Source organism: Nomia melanderi, chromosome 14 (genome assembly GCF_051020985.1).
Source record: "Nomia melanderi isolate GNS246 chromosome 14, iyNomMela1, whole genome shotgun sequence".
In the NCBI taxonomy this organism is placed as follows: domain Eukaryota; kingdom Metazoa; phylum Arthropoda; class Insecta; order Hymenoptera; family Halictidae; genus Nomia; species Nomia melanderi.
The window spans coordinates 3,088,648-3,111,328 of NC_135012.1; the positions used below are offsets into that span (position 1 = coordinate 3,088,648).

The 22,681-nt window shown below is 42.8% G+C and overlaps 1 protein-coding gene and 1 long non-coding RNA gene across 2 annotated transcripts in view; one reads left to right on the forward strand and one right to left on the reverse strand.

Annotated features, from left to right (window-relative positions):
* Positions 1 to 3,050: 3,050 nt before the first annotated feature.
* LOC143175274 (uncharacterized) overlaps positions 3,051 to 22,681 on the reverse strand; it is a 152,916-nt gene continuing 133,285 nt past the window's right edge. The window contains exon 3 of the long non-coding RNA XR_013000032.1: positions 3,051 to 3,960. This is a non-coding gene — a long non-coding RNA (uncharacterized LOC143175274). The remainder of the gene's footprint in view (positions 3,961 to 22,681) is intronic.
* Positions 15,913 to 22,681, forward strand: part of LOC116427029 (uncharacterized) — a 138,860-nt gene continuing 132,091 nt past the window's right edge. The window contains exon 1 of the mRNA XM_031976874.2: positions 15,913 to 16,713. The gene's annotated coding sequence lies outside the window, so the exon portion shown is untranslated. The remainder of the gene's footprint in view (positions 16,714 to 22,681) is intronic.

Consider the following 22,681-nt stretch of genomic DNA (forward strand, 5'->3'; position numbering starts at 1 on the left):
AACACATTTAACAAAGTATGGAAACTATTGAATACATTGTTAATTTGTATTCATATGTGGATATTTATTAACCCTTTGAACTCTGTAGGCTCCAATACTGCACCAGTTATAATTTTAAATATTTTAACGAATCTTAAAGAAACTACCCTAAAATTATTAGATTCTCCACAGATCCAAATTTTGTACTAAGAAGGAAAATAAAAGATCGGAGAAATGTTATATTTCTCATTTTCCATAGGAATACTATAAAAATTAGTTGTAGTTACTGATAGATTACAAAACAACCTGTAGTGCTAAGGGTTAATTTTGTACTACATAGATTTTGTCATAATCGTGAATAAAAATTCGGCCAACAGAGGATTAAAGGGACTCGGTTTCTATTCGATTTCAGCGTCGAGGGATTAATCCACAAAAATCTGGATTTACATGAAGGTCCACGGTCAGCTCATCAATCCTCGCCGGAATTAATGCGGCTCCCAGCTTATTTTAATCACGGAGCCCTCCGGGGTCTCCCTTTATGAAGGTCCTCGAGAACAAGATTAATAAAAACTTTCGCGAGAACGATAGCGAGAAAGAGTTCCAAAAGATATTCCGAATCCAAGTCGCTGATTCTAAAACCTTCCCGCCTACCAGCACGCTTCCTCATCTAAAAAACTATACACAACCCCTGGAGCATTAATTTCACGAGCCGCGTAAACGCTTCGGGACTTTCCCCATCTATTTAGCAACTCCACCCTCGAACTTCTGAACCGTTTATTCATCAGCTTCCGCAGAGGTAACAAAAAAGGAGGACGGGAAAAAGGAACAGCGAGATAGCGAGTCCACGGACACCGAGTACAAACGGTCGCCGAGAAACGGAACGGCTTATCCCGGCGCGGGATAATTGTATGCGAGTGCCGTTTAAGATAGATGCCCGCAGTCGGCCGCTGGAACAGCTGGTTAACTTGCTCCTGATTTATTTTCCAAGTGTGGTCGATATAAGTAAAATCACTAATAGTTATTGGACAAAGAGAAAAGTTCTGTGGATATTCTAGGTTTACGTTTGTGTTGCAATATAATCGTTGATAAGAGAAGAATAATAAATCATTTGCATTCGAGGGGTGAAAAAGAAAAATTCTGTGGATATTCTAGGTCTAAGTTTGTCTTGCAATGTAGTCGTTGATAACAGAAGAATATATAACTAAAATCACTAATAATTATTGGATAAAGAGAAAAGTTCTGTGGATATTCTAGGTCTACGTTTGTGTTGCAATATAATCGTTGATAACAGAAGAATAATAAATCGTTTGCACTCAAGGGGTGGAAAAGAAAAATTCTGTGGATATTGTATGTCTATGTTTGTCTTGCAATATAGTTGTTGATAACAGACAGATAACTAAATCATTGATAATTATTGGATAAAGAGAAAAATTCTGTGGATATTCTAGGTTTACGTTTGTCTTGCAATGTAGTCGTTGATAACAAGAATAATCAACCCTTTGCACTGGAGAGGTGACTCAGTCACCATTTGATTTGATATAACAAAATTAAAAAGTATTATATATAATGTTAAGTTCTGTGTAATGCGTCAATATGTGAAATATTTATCTAAAATAGCTTTGTTTCTCAATGACATATGTTTTCTCATTATTTTGTTTTTAAATAGTGTCTATGTTTCATTGGAAAGTGTCGAATGTTTCTAGTAAAAAACTTCCGAGTGTAAAGGGTTAATTATAATTCAAAACAATTGAATAAAAATTAAATGACATTCATGTTCGTTGAATTCTATTCGAAATCTTCACCACATGATATTGTAGGGCAAGTGGTTAATCCAATAAACCAGTTTCGAAAAAACTAGAACAAAAAAAGAATCACACGTTCATCAGAAAAGATCAATAAATTAATTATTAAAAAGAATTCCTACTATTTCGTGTCGTAAAACGGTGCACTCGTCGAACACATTTGACGAGATAACCCGCATTATTCTCGATCACCCGTGAAAATTATTGTCCTGGCACTTAACATACAACCAAAAAACTAAAACAAAAAAAAAGGAATTGTTCATAAAAAAAATCAATAAATTAATTATTAAAAAGAATTCCTACTATTTCGTGTCGTAAAACGGTGCACTCGTCGAACACATTTGACGGGTTTTCCCGCATTATTCCCGAACGCCCGTGAAAATTATTGTCCTGACACTTAACATACACACCTGTATATCACCGGGCCTCCCTATCAAGATGGAGTAGACGGGAATGGACCGTAAGTCACCGGTTCTCCTCGGGGAGCTTCGCGGCAACTATGCACGATAACGGGGGTGGCTGAGCTATATAATGTTGGGGATGTTTTCGCCGGGGGAAAAGAAGCTGACAGAGGGGAAGGGTGTTTCGCGCGTCCGGGTTTCCACCGATATCTCTCGCGGCCTCGGAATGATTGTAGACTGGGAGCAACGGCAGTGTACAAATACCTGGACCATGACAGCATATATCACAGGGGACGCTCGAATCGAGTTGACTTATCAGATGATAAGGAAAGTCCCTTTCAACGGTGCCGCGGACAGAAAACGAATCGGCCGCGAATCAATATCACGTTCGACACGGTTTTTAACGGTGGGACCATTTGGACAGGTCGGAACGACCTGCTTCAAGGTTCTTATTTCACAATTGTCACAATGATCAAGATGCTTTCCTGGGAAATTTCGGAATGGATTTGTATTACTAGCGCGACGAGGACCACGTTCGATTCTTGTGTACTATTCTGATTTTTACAAGGAATTAGGTAGGAGTAAAATAATTGTTGAGAATAAGCATCTTTTTTTTTATTAACCCTTTGAACTCTGTAGGCTCCAATATTGCAACAGTTATAATATTCAATATTTTAATGAATTAAAGAAACTAATAATATTCAATTTTGTACGATGCATTAGTATGCGGAATATTGGAATGTAATAGCTTTGTTCCTTAGTTTATGTATTCCTAGTAGCTACATTCGGAGAATGTCGTTCATATGATATTGAAGAATGCTGAATATTTCTACTGGAGAACTTTTGGTAAAGGACTGTAGCGAGCTAGTCGAATGAATCGTCAATTTGTAGAATGCATTGGTATGTGAAATATTGAAATGTAACAGTTTCTAGCTTTATGTGTTTTTTATCAGTAGTTAGATTCAAAGACTGTCGTCCATGTCTAATAAAAAAATATTGAAAATTTCTAGTAATAGACTTCTCATTGTAAAGGGTTGAAACGTCGTTGGGAGAGAGTAGTTACATCTTTATATTAAAATAAAGGGAAATATAGAGAACGCATTTAGATTGAAAGACTGTCGTCCATGTCTAATCAGAAAATATTGAATATTTCTAGTAAAAGACTTCTCATTGTAAAGGGTTGAAACGTCGTTGCGAGAGAGTAGTTACATCTTTATATTACAATAAAAGGAAATATAGAGAACGCAATTAGATTCAAAGACTGTCGTCCATGTCTAATAAGAAAATATTGAAAATTTCTAGTAAAAGACTTTTGATTGCAAAGGGTTGAAACGTCGTTGCGAGTGAGTAGTTACATCTTCATATTAAAATAAAAGGAAATATATAGAACGTTCCGGAGTGTCGCTTCGGTAATAAACTCGGTTACAAAATGTAATTGAACGCGAGTGCTCAATTGCGTCTCGCATAGAGTGCTCAGCTGAGGTGTTACCTCCGTAAAACCTCGTTTGTTACACGGATCAACTGGACGTGGACGGGCTGCGCTAGCGTAAGGGCGCGAACGTTTCCGCCCGGCGGAAAGGAAACGCGGAAATTTTCGTTCGGAGGGCTTGCGTCCAGCTCGTAACTTGCCGTGTGAAACGTGGCCCCTGGATCATAACTTGTCCGCGAACTGTACTTTTCCGGATCCCGTTTCCGGGTGAGAAGCTTCATCGCTTCGGGGCGAATGCTCACCCAATTCCGATGAATACGGAGCAATCGAGGCGTTTAGGGGCGTCAGTCTGAAACAGAATTAACAGTAAGCTCTTTGGGGATGATATTTATATTGCTTTTCGATCTTTTGAGTTGTTACTTTATTAGCACCAAGCAGTATTTCCCTTTATCTTTAATAATCCCACTTTTAGAAGAAAGGGAATTCAACGAATTATGATGAATATAGAGCATTTGAGATGTTTAACGGTGTCAGTCTGAAACAGAATTAACAGTAAGCTCTTTGAGGATGATATTTATATTGCTTTTCGATCTCTTGAGTTGTTACTTTATTACCACCAAGCGGTCTTTACCTTCATCTTTAATAATCCCAGTTTTAGAAGAAAGGGAATTCAGCGAATTATGACGAATATAGAGCATTGGAGGCGTTTAAGGGTGACAGTTTAAAACAGAATTAACAGTAAGCTCTTTGGGGATGATATTTATATTGCTCTCCCATCTCTTGAATTATTGCCATTTTGACAACCGAGTAAAGTAGAACTATTTACCATTATCATTAGTAATTCCACTTTCAGAAGAAAAGGAACTACATTTCCAATCTAGATGGTTTATTACAAAGTTGAAACGTTGCAAATTAATACTCCCCACTAATTACCATTTAAATCTACACAACACCAGTACTAATTCCACATCGCAATATAAAATCTTACTCAATTATTTTCAATTACGAGAGACTTTTTGCTTATCCAAGCCACGTCGAGGACAAAAATAAGTATTCCATTATCACCGAACTCGCCGTTACCACGCTTTCACGTTCATTATATTGCCTAATCGTTGCACGGTAATTTGTTACACGGAACCGTACGGGAAGCCTGGGCTATTAGACCGCGACGGGGCCATCCGGTATACATCTTCATCCCGGGGAAAGCTCTCGGGCTGTTAAAGAGCCGACGTTGCGCGGTGTTCGCTCTACGCGTCGCCGGATTCGTTTACACAAAATAACCGGTTAATTACTTTACAGCAGGTGCGGGTTACGCTGCAGCGTGTCCGCTCGTCGCCGTTAATGACTTCGAACCGTAACGGGTACACGCGATTGAACCTCAGCGTTGCCGCAGTACCGTTGTACCGTTCCTGTAAGGACTTTCTTATACCAGCAATCGACCTGTCTGGGAACATACCTCCGCCAATTGAGAAACGAACGCTGTTAAGTTAATTTTGTTAAGTTTCCTGATTTTTGTCAATTTTACCAGTAGAACTAACGAGCAGTTAACACTAGGTTTACGGAACGCGTCAAATTGACGCATATTGGATTTTAGAAATATTATTTTGTAAATGTTTACGCCGATTTTGATTGATCACACTGACATGTACCCCAATTACCTACTATCAAATCACCAGTTTCCACAATCTAAATAAACGAGCATCAATTCTTTTAGGAATAATGGACTGAAGTGTACAATAAATGCCCGTAAACCTAGTGTCAACACTGTTTACGAGGTGTCAAAAGATATTTGAATTTTTCAGTTAAAATTGTCTTCCAACAGTAGTCGTATATTCTGAATTGATCTTGCGACTGTACTAATAACGATTATAAAATTAACTACAGGAAATGTCTAATATTCTATTGGGGAAACATTGTTGAACCGAGAAAACAATTGTAAGTGAAAATTTCAAAAAGTATCTTTTGACTATAGAAACTCCAAGAATGCATCTATCGAGACTTGAATTAATTCAGTATTCAATTTGCATGTTGCCAAATCAATTTCTTTAATAACTCCCAGAGAAGCATCTGCCGTTTGTTTAATCATCAGGAAAAGAAGAAATCTTGAGTGTATCATTTTGACTCGTTCAGTATACTCGTAAATCGGTTTCTTTAATAATGCCTTAAAGAAGCGTCCGTTATCTTTTTAATAATTATAGATCAACAAATGTCGATGCTATCTACATTCACTCCAAAACTTTTCAATCGACAATACTAAAGTAACATTCCTTCTTAACACACTGCGTACCGGTAACGAGAAATCTCGTTTTTATAAAGACACTTAGCTATGCAATTTCGCTAATTATCACAGCATTGAAAAAAAATATAAAATTTGATTCGAATTGATTATCTATTTAAAGTATATTACATAAGAATATGATTATCTATTTAAAATATATTCCATAACAATATGATTATCTGTTTAAAATACGTTACATGACAATACCATTATCCGTTTAAAATACATTACATAACAATATGATTATCTATTTAAAATATATTACATAACAATACGATATCTGAGTGTTTCTACGTATAGTGATATAAATTGACCTCACTGAAAATTGCCATCACAATTGAGTTTTCTGAAAATCAGGTACGCGATATGTTAAAGAACACTGAATAACACATAGATTTCTCAAACCCGGTTGAAAATTGTTCACAATCCCTCGCGATCTCGCCGAACAATAAATATACAATAACAAACCCACTAGAGATATTTACGCATCATCATCATCATCTCTTCACCATGAACTCTCTTCACTCTATAACTGAAATCCCTACTCCAGGTCCTCGGTAGCCCAAGTTCGTACCATTCCCAGCAACTTCCTCGTCTTCCCTCATTCCCTCATTCCCTCCCCCTCCCTCTCTCTCTATCTTTTCATTCCTGATGGAAAGATAGACACAGAGGTAGACATTGAAAGAGAGCGTAAGAGAAGAAGGGAGAGAAAGTTGAGGAGCGTAGGAGACGGCAGCTGCCTTTATGGGGTCGCCCCGCAGCGTTAGGGTCAGTAAATGGGACATGGGTATTGATCTTTTTCGTTCTTCTTCGACGTTACCTCGATCTCGCCTGTGCTACCCCGTTCCTCTCGTCAGCGGGGACCGGTCTCTTTCCGATGGGATCGATCGGGTTCGGCTAACGGAGAAAGAGAGAGAGGAAGATACAGGAGCCGGAGAGGGAGGAGAAAGTTCCAGCAGACCGTGGGCGGGCGGAATGTCGCTGCACGGAACACAATCTGGAAATATGGATCACGACCGAGCCGTTCCCTGCCTCCGAGACACCCGCGTCGATCGATCCAATGATATTGCCTCCCGCTGGAAAAACACGCCTCGCGTTTCCCTCGATAGCTGCACCCCCGGAATTAGATCGGTTATAGAGACTCGCCGCCGCGGGACCCGGCGCGCGCTCATAGAGAGGCAAGAACACGATTTCTGCGATTTCGGAGCACCTCGCTGTGCGGTCGCCTTTGGACTATATTCCACTGGTCGTATAAAGAGATTGAAGGTTGTCAATGTGACGCTAAGTAGTTGCTATGCAGAATGATCTTCTTTCGAAAGTAACTTTGTGCGGATAATATTTATTGTTGTTGGAAGAACTTTATATTTATATGATGTGCAAGGGAGATTGAAGGTTGTCAATGTTTGCTAAGTAGTTCTTGCTATGCAGAATGATTTTCTTTCGAAAGTAACTTTGTGCGGATAAATTCGGTTTTGATTTGTGTAACGTTTGAGTTGACGTGGAGAATATTTATTGTTGTTGGAAGAACTTTATAATATTTCTATGATATGCAAGAACATTGAAGGTTGGTGATGTGTGGCTAAGTAGTTCTTGCTATCCAGAATGATTTTCTTTCGAAAGTAACTTTGTGCGGATAAATTCGGTTTTGATTTGTGTAACGTTTAAGTTGACGTGGAGAATATTTATTGTTGTTGAAAGAACTTTATAATACTTCTATGATATGCAAGGAACATTGAAGGTTGGTGATGTGTTGCTAAGTAGTTCTTGCTATGCAGAATGATTTTCTTTCGAAAGTAAGTTTGAGTTGGTGTGGGGAATATGTATTGTTATTGAAAGTACTTCATAATATCCCCATGATGCAAAAGAAATATAACCACCATATGGTTAGCTTTATATCTTACAACTTTTTTTGTCACTTATACTTTCTACGTTATTGAGTTTTGTCCAGAAAACAGCAGTTTGGCCGCACCGTGCGTCTCAGTGTCATCTTTTTATAGGGTTCTCTGTGTACTGTTCATCGTTAGTATTCTTTATTCCCTGCAGCTTGTTACTTTTGAGGCTATTTATCGATAGAAAGATTTTGAATATCTCGGGAAGTTCGAAGGAATAGGAATTTGTTTTTCGCGATTTCATACAGTAAACTAAAAAAAATAAAAAAAATAGAATACTGATTGAATCGCATTATTATTATTCCACGTCCATCTAATTGAATGTCATCACATTAGATAGGATTATTTATAATATTGAAATGTCTTCAAATAATTATCGTTTCATTGAGTGAACTATAGTAATTCGATTTGTTTGGGCATCACCGGTAACCCCCATAGCATTCAACGTGTTAACCCCTTGGCCTATGATTTTTTTCTCAATTCTGATCGATACGGCAACTTTGTGATTAATAATTTCTTAGAAAAAGAGAAAAATTCTAAGCATATGTTATGCCTATATTTCCTTTTAAGTATAATAATTGATTACAGAGGAATAATATTTACTTTGAAGTCGAATGAACTGAGTAATATATATATTTCTCAACTCTGATCGAGATGGCTACTTTGTCATTAATAATTTCTTAGAAAAAGAGAAAAATTCTAAGCATGTGTTATGCCTATATTTCCTTTTATGTATAACAGTTGATTATAGAGGAATAATATTTACTTTGAAGTCGAATGAACTAAGTAATATATATATATATATATATATATATATATATATATATATATATATATATATTCGTTGAATCATGTTGAAAATCTTCACCACTGACTCGTTGTTGCAGGAGAAGTGGTTAAAAACCCCAGTATCAAATTGACAGGTCCCGCAAACCTAGTATCAACTTCCGAGTAACTCGTGCATCCTCTTATTCATTCGAACAGAATTCTCGAACACTCCCATACGACAATCATATTCGACACACTCGATCGGCAGACTGTCATAAGGATACAGGCCGCAGCGCAACTTCCCTTACTTCCAATTTCGCTGAAAGCTTCCGAATCAAACTTTCACGCTACATCTGCAAATGCTCTATTTGTCATCATCTGCTCCCCCGGAAACAAGCTCCCCGACAAACAACGATCGATAAGAACCGAGCCTTTAACCACATAATCGAATCGAATCAATCATCCCCATCCGCGAATCAACATCACACACGATCTCCCTCGAATCTCTCGGAATCTCACCCCTTTCGCCGCGAGAAGCAATCATCGACGCGCGATCCTCGCCGCGGATTCCGAAAGGGATGAAAAAGGGGGACGGAGAAATCGAAGAAAATCATCCGAGGCGTCCGCGTCCGATCGCCGATAAAAATTCCGAGAGCAATCGAAGAGTGCGCGAGGGTTAGGTCTCTCATCTCGGTGAGTGGACAGGGGTAGTAGAGAAAAAGTGGTCGAAGCACACGAGAGGGTTGGCCGTACGTTAGCGTTGCAGGGATCTATTCATATTATTCGAGTCACGCGCCGAGCATTCCGGTGTCTCGGTCACGAAACACAGGATCCATCGGATCGATGTCGACCGTAATAAAAATTTCTTGATCACAGTTTGACAATCCTCCCGCCGCCGCGACCCGTCGGCGTCCTCTCCCGAGCGGCGGGAGCGAGCGGGAAGTCGGAGGATTCCTTTTCCTCGGGAGAGCACGCTGTAAATCTCACTCGAGCCCGCTCGTCGGCGGACCAGGAGAGGTGCTCGAGATTTGTACCGGAGAGAGAGAAAGGTCGAGGCGCCGGGGTTAGACGCCTTCCGAGCTCCTCCTCGCTCTGATTGGATTCCCTCGGGATATACTTCGCGGGCCAGTCTTTTCTAGTCGGTCGTTGCCGAGTTTCGGCTGAACCGAGGGGCAACCCCTCGCCTGTTTCGTTCCCACGGAAGGATGGAGACCGAACCCTGTCTCCATTGTTCTCCAATGTCAAAGCGACTTATAGAAATCCTTCTTCTTCTTCTTCTTCTTCTTCTTGTTCCTACGCTCTTCCTTTTCCCCCGTTTCTTTTCCCTCTGTTCTTTCAGGGTGAAGTTTGTCGGGTAATTAAGTCTGCTCGAGTTCCAGGGAGCTGAGCGATAAGGACCGCGTCGACAACTCTATTGCCTGGCGATCATAATTAGCTCCCTGGGAGCCGAAATCGCGACGATCATTCGACATCCTCGTGGTTATTGGAAGCTTCTCGCGTTGATTACTCTTTGATTCTTTTATTGGACCCGTTTTTAGGAGTTTTCCTGGAGGTTGTGTGAGCTGGAAGGAAGGCGATTGGTGAGAATGATATTGTTTGCGAGTGTGGGAGTGCAGTTAGGTATGAGCTTAGAAGTTAATGTCGGTTTCTAGATATTTTCTGATTTTTGTAAATTGTAATAGAATAAATAATAACTAAATCTTTTTAGTTATTAACCAGTTAAGTGTGGAATTTAGTTTGAAACATCTCTCATTATGCGCGCAATAAAATCAAATAACGAAGTGTATACTCGTTAAATGCAGGCGAAATGCACTTAAAATATATCCTAACGAAAAACTAAAGCGAAACGAAGGAGAATTATATGTTTGCCTCAAAAAATAAATAATCCATCGTTGAAAAAGTTAGCACCATTAGGAGTTTTAAGATGACGTGTATACTTGTCAAACACAGTTAACTGGTTAAAGAACTGACTCGTTCCTTCGTGTTTTGCAGCTCAGAAATCGCTTCTTACAGCTTCCGAACATATTGCGCAATCATTTCAGAAGTCGTTCATTTCCTCAATTCCTCTTTTCTGCACTCAACACGTTAATTGCCACGATCATCGATGACCGGAGCTTCGAAATTATAAGAAAATAATTATAACTTGTAAGATAACTCGAATGAAAGTGTTCAATAGCGTAGATAACTAGATAATAGTGTAATGGAAGAATTGTGATTCTCAATAACTAATAATTCTTCCCCATCTTTATTACAAAAAGATTGAATGATACATAAAACGCTGAAATTTTTGTGGCAGTCAATGTGTTAACATCATTAGCTTCTGAGCGACTCACACCACGTTGAATGTCACGGTGGTCACGATGACAGGACCTTCTAAATTGCTTGAAAATAATTGCAATAAGAAAATTCCTATTGAATCAAAATATTCAGTACTACAAGAAGCTCGATAATAGCATAATGCGAGCACTGTACTACCAAAACATTAACAATTATTTCCAATACTGTTTTCCTATATTATAAAGGAATAAATCTTACTATAACGAAACGCTCGAAATTCTCGTGGCAGTCAACGTGATACCAGAATACTAACCCTTTGCACTTGAACAAAAGTTTTTCACTTGAAGTATTCTATACTTTCTAATTAGATGTAGACAAGATTCTTTAAAATGAATTTAACAAGAAATCATACATAAATTTCGTACCAAAGCAATTTTCTTTCAATATTTCACGTATCGACGCAGTACGCAAAGGTTAATGGTAAATACCAAAGTTTATAATTTTCTGTATTAAATCATCTGGCAACTAGGAGTCGCCTTTCGACTGCAAAGGGTTAAAAAGCAAGAAAAACTAACGGGAAAGCTACAGAAGACGCAGATCTCGTAAATATCGAAGTCGCAAACCTCCAATACGTCATTCTGTTCCTATCACAGACAGTAGTCCAAACAACGAAACCACTTCAGCGTCAACATAATTCCACGCGCGTTCTCAATAATGCAAACCCATCCTCTCGACTGCAGAGCAACGCTGTTGCATCTATCTAAAAATTCCTTCAGGAATCCTCATTAAAGATCAGGGAGCGGTCGGTTCGTCGAAGCGCGAATGTACTCGAGTCCGCCGGAAAAATTAATATCCTGCTCGGCGAGATACGACGGACGAGCTCTCTCGACGATAAATTCAATATCGGCTCGGTGTCGGGCGTGTAGCGACAGCGGCGGCCGACATTTTGGAATGCAAATTCGGCTGCAGCGTCTCGCGACGCGCGACTTCTCGCCGGAACGTTCACGGGCAATATTATTTTATTTACGACGAGTAAGGAGAGCCGTTGCGGATTCTCGATTCCGCGGAACCGTCGATCCTCTTGTTAATCCGCGATCGCCGGTGTTCACGTGCGCCGCGATAGAAATTCAGCTCTCGCGCGACGACGCAGGTGGCGCGCGGCAAAAATCGAGCCTTTTAGCGGTGCCCAAACATTTGCATTACAGAAAACCTTCCGGCATCGGCGGTATCCGCGCGACATAAATATCGGCGTTTCGACAACGATACGTGCTGCAGCGTCCCGCCATCCCCCGCCGGCACCCTCGCAAGCCGATTCGCCGACAAACCCGGCAGCCAACGATGTCTAATAATTCAACCGTAATGTTTTAACGAACCGGCGCGCGTTGCGTTCCCTGATGCGATACGGGATCTTTCCTTAGACGGAGTTTGCGTTTGATGTATGGGGTGTTTCATGAGAACATCTGGCAATTTTGGTTGGTATTTTTGAGAAGAGGAAATAGTGAATGTGGATTGAATAATTTTTTAATTTGAGGGTTAAGAAAATATTTTTGGAATTATTGTGGTTTTATTGGAGTGCGTGTATTGTCTTTTACTTAATAGAGATGACAATATGAGATTATGAGATTTAAGTGTCCCTATATTATGAACTTACTTCTAGAACATATCATTAGAAATAAAGAAGATACTAATACATTTGTTTTCACACGGACACCCCATACGTCATCTAAATACTTGAATTTCTGGATATGTCAAGCGTCGAGAGCGTTGAATCTTCCAGATCCCCCAAGCAGTGTCGCTTCGAGATGACGGGATGATTTATCGAACGCCCTAGACTCCCTCCTCAAGATTCCAATGAAGTCTACATACACGATATCCATATACCCCAATTTCAGCAATTATCAAAAATCAAAACTTCAACGAAAGAAACAATGTAGTAGCCGTTAAGGAAACTGTTATGTAAACCAGGTACGAATCACCTAGAAAGAAAAGTAACTCTAGCTAACCGGTCCCAATCTTCCATCTTTCTATCTCCGAATTCCCTGATATTCTCTCGGAGAATCCTTTAGCTAGCTGGTAGACGTCCAAAGTCGAAGAAAACGCGGATAGTTTGTCAGGCTCGTCTCTTATTAAGTCTCCGTGTCCGCAGTTTATCGTCGACGATCAGATAGCGGGGCTGAGCGTCGTGGATGCACGGTTATGTTGGCTGACGGGATTACAGGAGGAAGATCAAGAATCCAAGCGCCGGCTGGTGTTTGATCGTCTTAGGCGTCTGCGGGAGACGAGGCCGGCGTATTTGCGAGTATCAGACGACTGTTCGCGCAGCAGGGGGAACGATGTTTACCGGGTGGATCGTTCGGCTTTCAGTGACACGGAGTGTCCCGGAAAAAGAGGAGATACCAGGCCCGTGAACGCGGTAACTAACGCGCGCGACCCGGCCAGCCTCGTCACGGCGAAAGTTGCTACCGATTAAAAGCTACAACGGGATCCGGAATGAATGGGAGCCGGGCCGGAGTTAACGGGAATGGATTGCCCATCCCGTTGGCCTGTTTCCCTTGAACCATGAAACGAAGTAGATTCGTTCGTTCTGTCCTGCGGGACAGATAAAGGGTACAATGTTGAACGGTTTCATGGAGTACGGTGATCGAGTTATGGGATGAGGTATTAATAGTTTGTTAGGATTGCTGGGATATGGGTTTGAGGATGGGTAGGTTTTTCTTGGGAAGTTTGAGATTATTGGAGTTTCATTTGTATCGGTGTAGTTTGTTCGTTTTATTATTATCGCGTTGGATTTTCATTTTCTATATTTGTCTCGGAAAATTGTGCGGCATTCAACGTGTTAACCCTTTGTGCTTTGAACGGTTTCATGGAGTACGGTGATCGAGTTATGAGAATGAGGTATTAATAGTTTGTTAGGATTGCTGGGATATGGGTTTGAGGATGGGTAGGTTTTTCTTGGGAAGTTTGAGATTATTGGAGTTTCATTTGTATTGGTGTAGTTGGTTCGTTTTATTATTAACGCGTTGGATGATATGGGGGTCACTGGTACTTTAGCCAAATCGAATTACTATAATAACAATATAATTTAGTTACGTAAAAAAAATGCTAGTTTTGCTACTTTTCTTCTAAATTGTCGATAGTAAAATGTTACACGAGCTTAGTAACGAAAATAAATAGTACGTCAAGGGGTTAATTGGTTCGTTTTATTATTATTAACGTGTTGGATGATATGGGGGTCACCGGTGACCTCAACCAAATCGAATTACTATAATTCATTCGATTACAGGATAATTCTTTAAAAAGTTTTCTATATTACCAGCAATACCACTTAATGCACTGATATTCAACAATTCAATCCTGCAATAATAACAACGTAATTCAATTACATAAGATGATATTATTTTCATTTTCTATATTCGTCTCGGAAAATCGTGCGACACTCAACATGTTAACCCTTTGTACACCAAGCAATTTTTAATCTGTCCTGCAAGATAAATAAAGGGTACAATGTTGAACAGTTTCATGGAGTCTGATTGAGTTATGCGAATAAGGTATTAATAGTTTGTTAGTATTGCTGGGACACGAGGTGTTGGTAGGTTGAAGTTTCTTGGCAAGTTTGAGATTGTTAGAAGCTTCATTTGTATGTTCATCTAGCTGAACAAAACTGCGTTAAGTAGCATAGTGTACAATATAGAAATGTGTTGAAATAATCATCGTATCATCGCTTCATAAGCAACTGTTTCCCTCGGAAATGATTAAAGAAATTGATTCAGCACTAGGAAAACTCAATCATGAATCAATTAAAGTCTCCATAGGTACGCTCTTAGTGTTTCTATAGATAAATTCCTCGAAGTCAATCTAACTGCTCACTAGTTTTAGTGTTAACGTATCGCAGGACTGCCATCATTTCTTTCACTTCACGCTTGTTCTCTAACATTGTCTAGCAACATTTCTAATATCGTAGTAACAAGCGTTACACACAATTCTATACACGCGTTACAGTACAGAGATACTGCCGGAAAATCTCGTAGCTACGAGGTGAATAGTTAATTTGATATAAAGTGTACAGAAGTATCGAAGTCACGAAGTGTCTCTAAATCCAGGCTCGAAGTAGCTTGATCGATCTACGATCAGACCACAGGGAGTATCCGAAAGCTTCCTAATCACCGACTAATTAAAATCAGCGGTAAGCGTGTAACTGACAGCGTCTGGTAACAGATTTTCATTCAGAAATCATCCATCAAACGCGTCGCACAATTCCCTCTAGCTCCGCGCTGCCAGGTAGACCAAGTAGATTCCTCCATTCATAGTCAGACGCGCGTACGCCCCGACAAAGGGTAATGGTACTTTGACCTGAATGGTCACCTTTCGTCTCTGTTCCCTGTACCACCGAACTGGGCCACGAAGTAGATTATTCCGTTTACGGCCGGGCCGACAAAGCTTTGAAAGTCGATCGATTATCGAGTTCTGTAAATTAGCCTAAACAAGGCAAACAAGAAAGAAGAGCCTTCATTGAAAGATCATCCATCAAACAGTCCGTACCGTTCTACAAAATAAATTCCCCGTGAACAAACATCCTCCGAGAACTCCGTAGAATCCACAACCCCGACAGAAAGCAGTTCTCCAATAAATCCGCCGATCCGCGATCCCTTCAACCCCTGGAAGACCGGTCGCGACAGTAAAATCGGAAAACGATTAAAATCTGTGAAAAGTGCGCGCGACGAGTGACCGCGATAGATACAATCTCCAGCGGGCGATCGGTTCAATTTCACGCATCGTTTCGTCAAAAACCGGCGGCGGGCAGCGCGCGTCGGCCGGAGCCCGGCGGTCCATGTCCCCAGCGTATTTTTCGAACTGCCGGCCGCGTTATACAAGGTGTCCCCTGCATAAAGGCACCGGAATCAAACGGTATATCAGGGTCGTGCCACAATTCTCCGGAATCTATCGTCTGCTCCAGCTCTCTGGCGCGCGCGTCCCCGAAGAGGACGTCGGGTAGGGAAGCGAGCGACCAGCGAGCGGGACGGAGAGGGAGCGTATCGAATCGAGGATCTTCGCAGATTTTCGGGGAGCTTCGTTCGCCCACGGGTTCTCCCGGGCAGCCGGCACGGCTCAGTACACTGCGTGGCAGCCTGGACCGCAGGCGCCTCCAGTCGAGGACGCGTAGTCGCGTTGGTTGCGTGTCCGCTGCGCGGTTCGCAGGCACGGTGCGCTCGGTGGCGGTACGTGACTGGGAAGAAAAACTTCGGGGACACCTGAGACTAATCATCGAGACACCGTGAACATCGCGACGCGACCCGTAGGTCAAAGGGGAACGAAACACCTGAGGGACGCAGCACTGCTAGCTTGGAGCTGGTAGCACCTGCTAGCAGCTGATTGCGGTTGACCCAGTGAGTCCAAGGTCCTCGAGCGATCCCGTACGAACTAATGGAACTCGAATGATTCCGATGGATAAGACTCGTCGGTGAAGTTTAGAAAGATCGCTCGAAGAGTCCCGCTCGATCGCCGTTTGTCTGGGATCGTATGATGGGTGCTAAACGCTGGCTAGAATTGACTGATCACTGGACCGTTCCTGCGGGTGTTTGATTGCGGGTTCGCGCGCGCGAGTATATACTGGTGCTTGAGTGTACCTGTGCTTTCTGTGCGGACGGGGCAAGATGCGCGTAGATCCATGCGAGCCGTCGCTGTGATCGTGGCGCGCGGCTCGCACACAGTGTTCACGGGGAGGAGATAGGACTGAGGGACTTAGAGTGCTGGAACTGAAGAAGACGAAGAAGAAGAAGAAGGAGAAGAAGAGGGATTCAGGGGAACAGAGAGGCGGCTGGAGAGAGTAATGATCGTGACGACGGCCGCGCAGACAAATGAACACCTCGGAACAGCGTTCGGGATATTCCAAGTGAGTAGCGGGCCACTTAGACCCATCTAGCTGGTGGCTTCCGCGAGCTATCTCGGGCTAGCCTCTGTTGTCGTTTCTCCAGGAGATTTTCTATTTCGAGGAGGGACGAGGTTTTCCGGAGATTGCTCGCCGGAATCCGCCGGTTTCCGACTAATCGGCAGATAAGGATCCAGGTAGATCCTTCCGTTTCGAATACTCGCGAGCGGGATACGCTCCCGGGGAGGGGAGACCCGTTCCGAACTGAAAATTGAGATGAAGCCCATTTGCTAAACTGCTTCGGACGATCCTCCGGGGAAATTCGATGAATTTTCTGTGGTTCTCTTGATTCCCCACTCTCTCGCCTGGGTGTCGCTTCTCTGTCTTCCCTGGCGATCGCAATTTTCCTTGAGCTTGAATAGTTTTATCTCTTCTTATTCTTCTTCTGCTTCTGCTTCTGCTTTGCGCACTGCCCGTTCTCGACACCGTAAAACGGGTGATTCGCGTTTTCGGCGAATCGCGTCGCACGCGATCTCTAATTTCGCGAATCCTCGTTGTCGCGGGGATCTTTACGGCCGTCCGAATTCGGGAGACTGCGCCTTTGAGGGGTAGTTTTCGGGAGTGAGGATGTTTTACGCGCTAATCTACTTTCTGCAACGATCGGTGAATATTTTACTCGAGGTGACGAGGTTAATAAATCCTTGTCGGTGGAATATTACTTTAATATAATGAACATCTTCCGGCTGCTCCCAACGACGCATGATTTTCTCTGGATAACCTGGTTCCTAAATTTTCAGCGTTTCCAACGTTTCAGGGAAATTCAGTTGTGCAATCCGAGACGAAGAGAATTAGACGTTTGCATAGAGAAATGGCGATGTACTAAACTACAGGCAATCCAATTATTCAGGCGTACGCTCGATGAAATTCTCCCCGAATCAGCGAACATCCCTCCGTTCTTTCAGCAGTCCCACCCTCTCGGAGGAACGGGATTTCCATAAACCGCAGCCAATTCCAGGATCTTTTTAAAGTTTAAAAAAGAGAAGGAATCGTCCGGGCGTGCACCGGCAATTCGGTTCGGGTCTGGCGCGAAATCCAACGCGGCAGTTGGCACCGGACCCGATGCCGGCGCGACGCGTCCTACGGCCTGGTTCGTGCTTAACGAGGATTTCCACATCGGTGTGAACCCGCCGGTAAAAGAAAAGGAAAGAAGAAGCAGCAGTAGCGGCAGCCGCAGAAGGGAAAAATGCGGAAACGTATCTCTTTCTTTCTCTCTGTGTTCCCTTCTCTTTCCAGCCTGTTCCCTCTCGCGACGAAACTTGGCCGCGTTTAACCGCAACCGGCTACACTCAGGCCCGCGACCTTCCTACGGGAGCATCGAGCGACGCGTCGCGACGCGTCGTTCCCTAAAATAGCTTTACGGACGCTGCTCTGAGTAGGGATGCCATAGGTTCTCGGTTTTTAAAGCGTCCAAGGACATCCGAGGGGATGCTACGTAATGATTCGGATCTTTCTACTTGAATTTTCTTCCTTGTACTCTGTGGCTGTGGTTGGATTACTTTTTTTATTGTGATTGAAAGATTTTTCGGAGATAGTTCCAGGATGGTTCAACAATAATTCAGGGATAATTCGAAGGTAGTTCCAAGATAGTTCAGCAATAATTCAGGGATAATTCGAAGATAGTTCAAAGATAGTTCAGGAATAATTCAGAGACAGTTCGAAGATAGTTCAGCAATCATTCAGAGATAGTTCGAAGATAGTTCAGCAATCATTCAGAGATAGTTCGAAGATAGTTCAGCAATTATTCAAAGATAGTTCAGCAATCATTCAGAGATAGTTTGAAGATAGTTCAGAGAAAGTTCGGAGATAGTTCTGAGATAGTTGTGAGGTACTTCAGAGATAGTTCAGCAATCATTCAGAAACAGTTCAGAGATAGTTCAAATGTAATTCAAAGCTAGTTCAGAGATACTTCCAAGACACTTCAGGAATAATTCAAAGATAGTTGAAAGATAGTTCCAAGACAGTTCAAAGATAATTGGAAAATAGTGCAAGCTTCAAACAGAAAGCTTCAGGTTTTTAACGATCTCTATCCCAGATTAGCGATTCTATGAAATGCCAAGCCTAGCTCCGACATCTTCCTCTCCCCCCCCTCCGCCTTTGTTCAAACCCTTTCGTCGTTTCGGAATACTTAACCACCTCCCCTCCATTTCCTGCTATTTCGCTGGCGAGCACCGCCCTCAGCGGATGATGCACCGCGCATACACACGGCGTAACGCCGCGGAAAGTTCCGGTGGAAATTTCGCGGAGAAACAATCCTGATGGAAACTCCGAGATATCAGACGCAACCCAGTGTTATCAGGCCTGCGGGAGAAATTCTCGGGAAATAGGAATTGAAATGTGGGGGTTGCTGGATACTTCGGGGATCCGCGATACGCTGAATGATAAGTAGACGATGGATTTTTTTGTCTACGGGGTTCAATTGTCGGGAATCTTCCTTACAGTGGACTCCGTTTCGAGTTCTTTATCTCCTCGCTCTATTCCAACCGATCAACTTTCTCATTTTCAAACTAAACCCATAATTCTCAAACATAAATAGATTCACCTAATAAACCAACGAAACGGTTATCATTACTCTTGGCGTATTTCCATTCTACAAGTGGAAATTTCAGTTGAAGATACATTGATAATAGCAAAATAGTTTGCTTCGATCCGTGGGTAACAAACTGTTAACCCTTTGCACTCGAGAGGTGACTCTCAGTCACCACTTGATTTGATACAGCAACCCTATGAAGTTGAATATTTAGTATTTTAAATGAAACTTTGTATTGCTGTGTGAAATATTTAAATAAAACAGCTTTGTTGCTTAACTTATCTGTGAATTATTGTTAAATCGGTTCCAAACAATGTCGTCTATATCTTGTCGGGAAATGTTGAATATTTCCAGTGGAAAAGTTTCGAGTGCAAAGGGTTAAATTAATCTAGAAATCTTCATCGCGAGTTCCACTCGTCATTATTAGGGCTCAAACCGAATCAATCCTCTCCAACGCACATCATTCATTCCCAAGCAAGCTCCCGACCATCGTTCAATATATCATCGAATCAAATGGAATTCATGGACATCAAAGTCCGAGGAGGAGAACAGATTGGAAAACCGAACGGCTTGACATCATAAACGTCACGATATAGTTTGCTTTGATCTGTGGATAGCAAACTGTTAAATTAGTGTATAAATCTTCATCGCGAGATTCACTCGTCATTATTAGGGCTCAAATCGAATCAATCCTCTCCAACGCACATCATTCATTCCCAAGCAAGCTCCCGACTGTTCTCATCCAATATACCATCGAATCAGATGAAATTCAAGGACATCACAGTCCGAGGAGGAGAACAGATTGGAAAACCGAACGGCTTGACATCATAAACGTCACGATATTTCAGCTGGCGTATCGATCGGCCCGGGATCGGTACACCGGAGGCACCGGAATGACATTAGACATCGATAAAGTACCATTCGACGGATACTTAATATCCGAGCGGCTCGTCGTACGTAAGTCTCGATCGCCGGCGTTCCTTCATCCCCCGCGTCCCCCGGGGCAGAGTTGACATCCGCGGCGCGGCGCGGCGCGGCGCGGCGCTGGAAACAGGGGTAGCTGCGAGTTTTTCCCCGGTTAGACGAGGATTCGTCTTACAGAAATGTGCACTTTAGAACGATGATAAAAACCGGCGAGGAGAGCCCGGCCATCCTCCGCGCCCACCCCTTTCGGGACACGCTCCCTGCGCCGCCTTTCACCTCTTTTTGCTCCCGACGACTCTGCTCGCGACACTTCTCTCCATTTCGTATCGGATCGCTTCCCCGGATTTCGATGTTGACGTCCGACGGCGACGCGCGGGACGGATCCTCCTCCTCCTCCCCCGCCCTCCCATATAAATGGTAATCCGACGCCGGGGCCGGGGAATGAAATTTCGTTTCGAGGAATACGAGCACGCCCGAGAGCCGAACTTTGTAATCATTTCTTCGGCGATACCGCCGGTATAATGGGAATGACGGTGTCGTCGAAACGACGAACACCGCTGCTCGAACTGTACGAATTATAGGGTGGAGTAAAAAGTTTTGTGACTGGCAACGGCACCGAGCCACGTTCCTCCCCGGTCGATCGAACTTTGATAGGATACTTTATCGTTCGGTCTGTTACCGGATTTCCTGTTACACTTCCGTGTGATTCGGTTGGAATTGTGCTTGTTACACGTTAAGTGACTGTTTCAACCCTTTCTGCACGAAGGTTCTTTGAGATATAGGAGATATTTGGTAGATGAAGCTAAATTATATATTACTTAACTGATAGGGAAACGAGAAACTACGTGATTTCTTGGTGTTAGTAATTAAATCATTCGTTCGCGTCTTCGAAAGATTGAAGATTTCATCTCGACGTTCGTTCGCAAATGGTTAAAAGACTCGTGGATCATAAGGACACCGATCAAGCAGGTCTGATCTCACCTCTCGTCAGAGTTGACTTAATCAGGCCAGATTAGATTTGACCGGATCGGCGTTCCATACAAACTAAATTGAACGAGATTCGGATCTAGACTCCGCCGGATTTAGACGTAACTTCATCGAGATCGAATGAAATATTCCATTAATCCCAGACCGGAATCAGACGTCTAACCTCGTTCTAACCACTTAATCGTTATTTCCAATCGCAGTCCCGCCCAAGAAAACGCGCAATCTAAAATGGCGCTCCAGCGGCATGCCTCATTTCAATATAAATTAAAATGCCCTCGAAACTTTATCCGGTCGAATTGAAAGCCGACTCGCTGCCAATTCCACGAGCGGTTAAAGTGACCTTCGTGCCGCGATCGGGAGCTGTGCGTCTCCGGGGACGCGGAAATTCCTTTTGGAACAGGACAAATTCTCGCGATCAGAAGCCGATGCCTTCGGCCGAGGGCGTGGGCGGCCGTGCACGCTCGAACAGGGACCGGCATTAGCATTTAAATGGCGTCGGGGGGAAGGGGGAGGGGGAGTGAGGGAGGGAGCTCTCTGGGTAAGTTACTCGCGGACGGGCGTCGCGGATTTTACGCGGGCCCTGTACGTACGCGCGCGCGGAACGGACGCTAAGTGGCGAACGTGGGAAAAGATAGAGCTCGCAAAATAACCTTTACGACGTTTTTAGGGGCGGCCGTTACCGCGACGCTCGCTGCCGGCATCCGGTTACACAGCGCGCGCGGGAGCGCGTGAGCGAGCGTGAGTCCGTTGTCCTGTGTTACCGTTTACACGGAGTTAATTGGCATTATCACGCGACGTGCCGGGAATGATAAAAATATAGCGCGTCCTGTGGGCACCTGTTCGGAAACGACTCCCGCCGCTATAAAAGCCGCACTTTTCTTTAATCAGATTGAAGGTATTTTCTCGTTAGCCTCGTTACTCCCGCAGCTTTAACGGCGCTACACGCTTTACGCTCTTCGTCGACTCGCTCGCGAGATAATGCTCGCGATGATGTTTCCTCGAGTGTACGGTTTTTTTCGAGGAAGATGCTTGTAACAGCTGTCGATACTGAGTAGTCTGCGTTAGGGGTTGTAACGAGGTTTGAGATTGACGGCGTTTCTATGGAAAGTGTGAAATTTGAGTTTTTGGGGTAATTTTTTACACTTTAGATAGTTCTGTAATTTATTAGGGACTTTGACCGATTATGGTAGTAATATTAATATAGAAAATTAACGATAATGTCTCTTGGATCTTTTATTTTCCTTGTGAGCACAAGAATTGTGGAAAATCTAATAATCTTGGGGTAGTTTGTTTACGGGATGCAATGAAGATTGAGATTGACGGCGTTTCTATGGGAAATGTGAGATTTTGAGTTTTTGGGGTAATCTTTTCCACTGTAGATGGTTTTGTAAAAAATTAACGATAACTTCCCTTAGATCCTTCCTTTCCTTATAAGCACAAGATTTCTATGGGAAATGTAATAATATTAGGGTAGTTTATTTAACACTAGAAGTA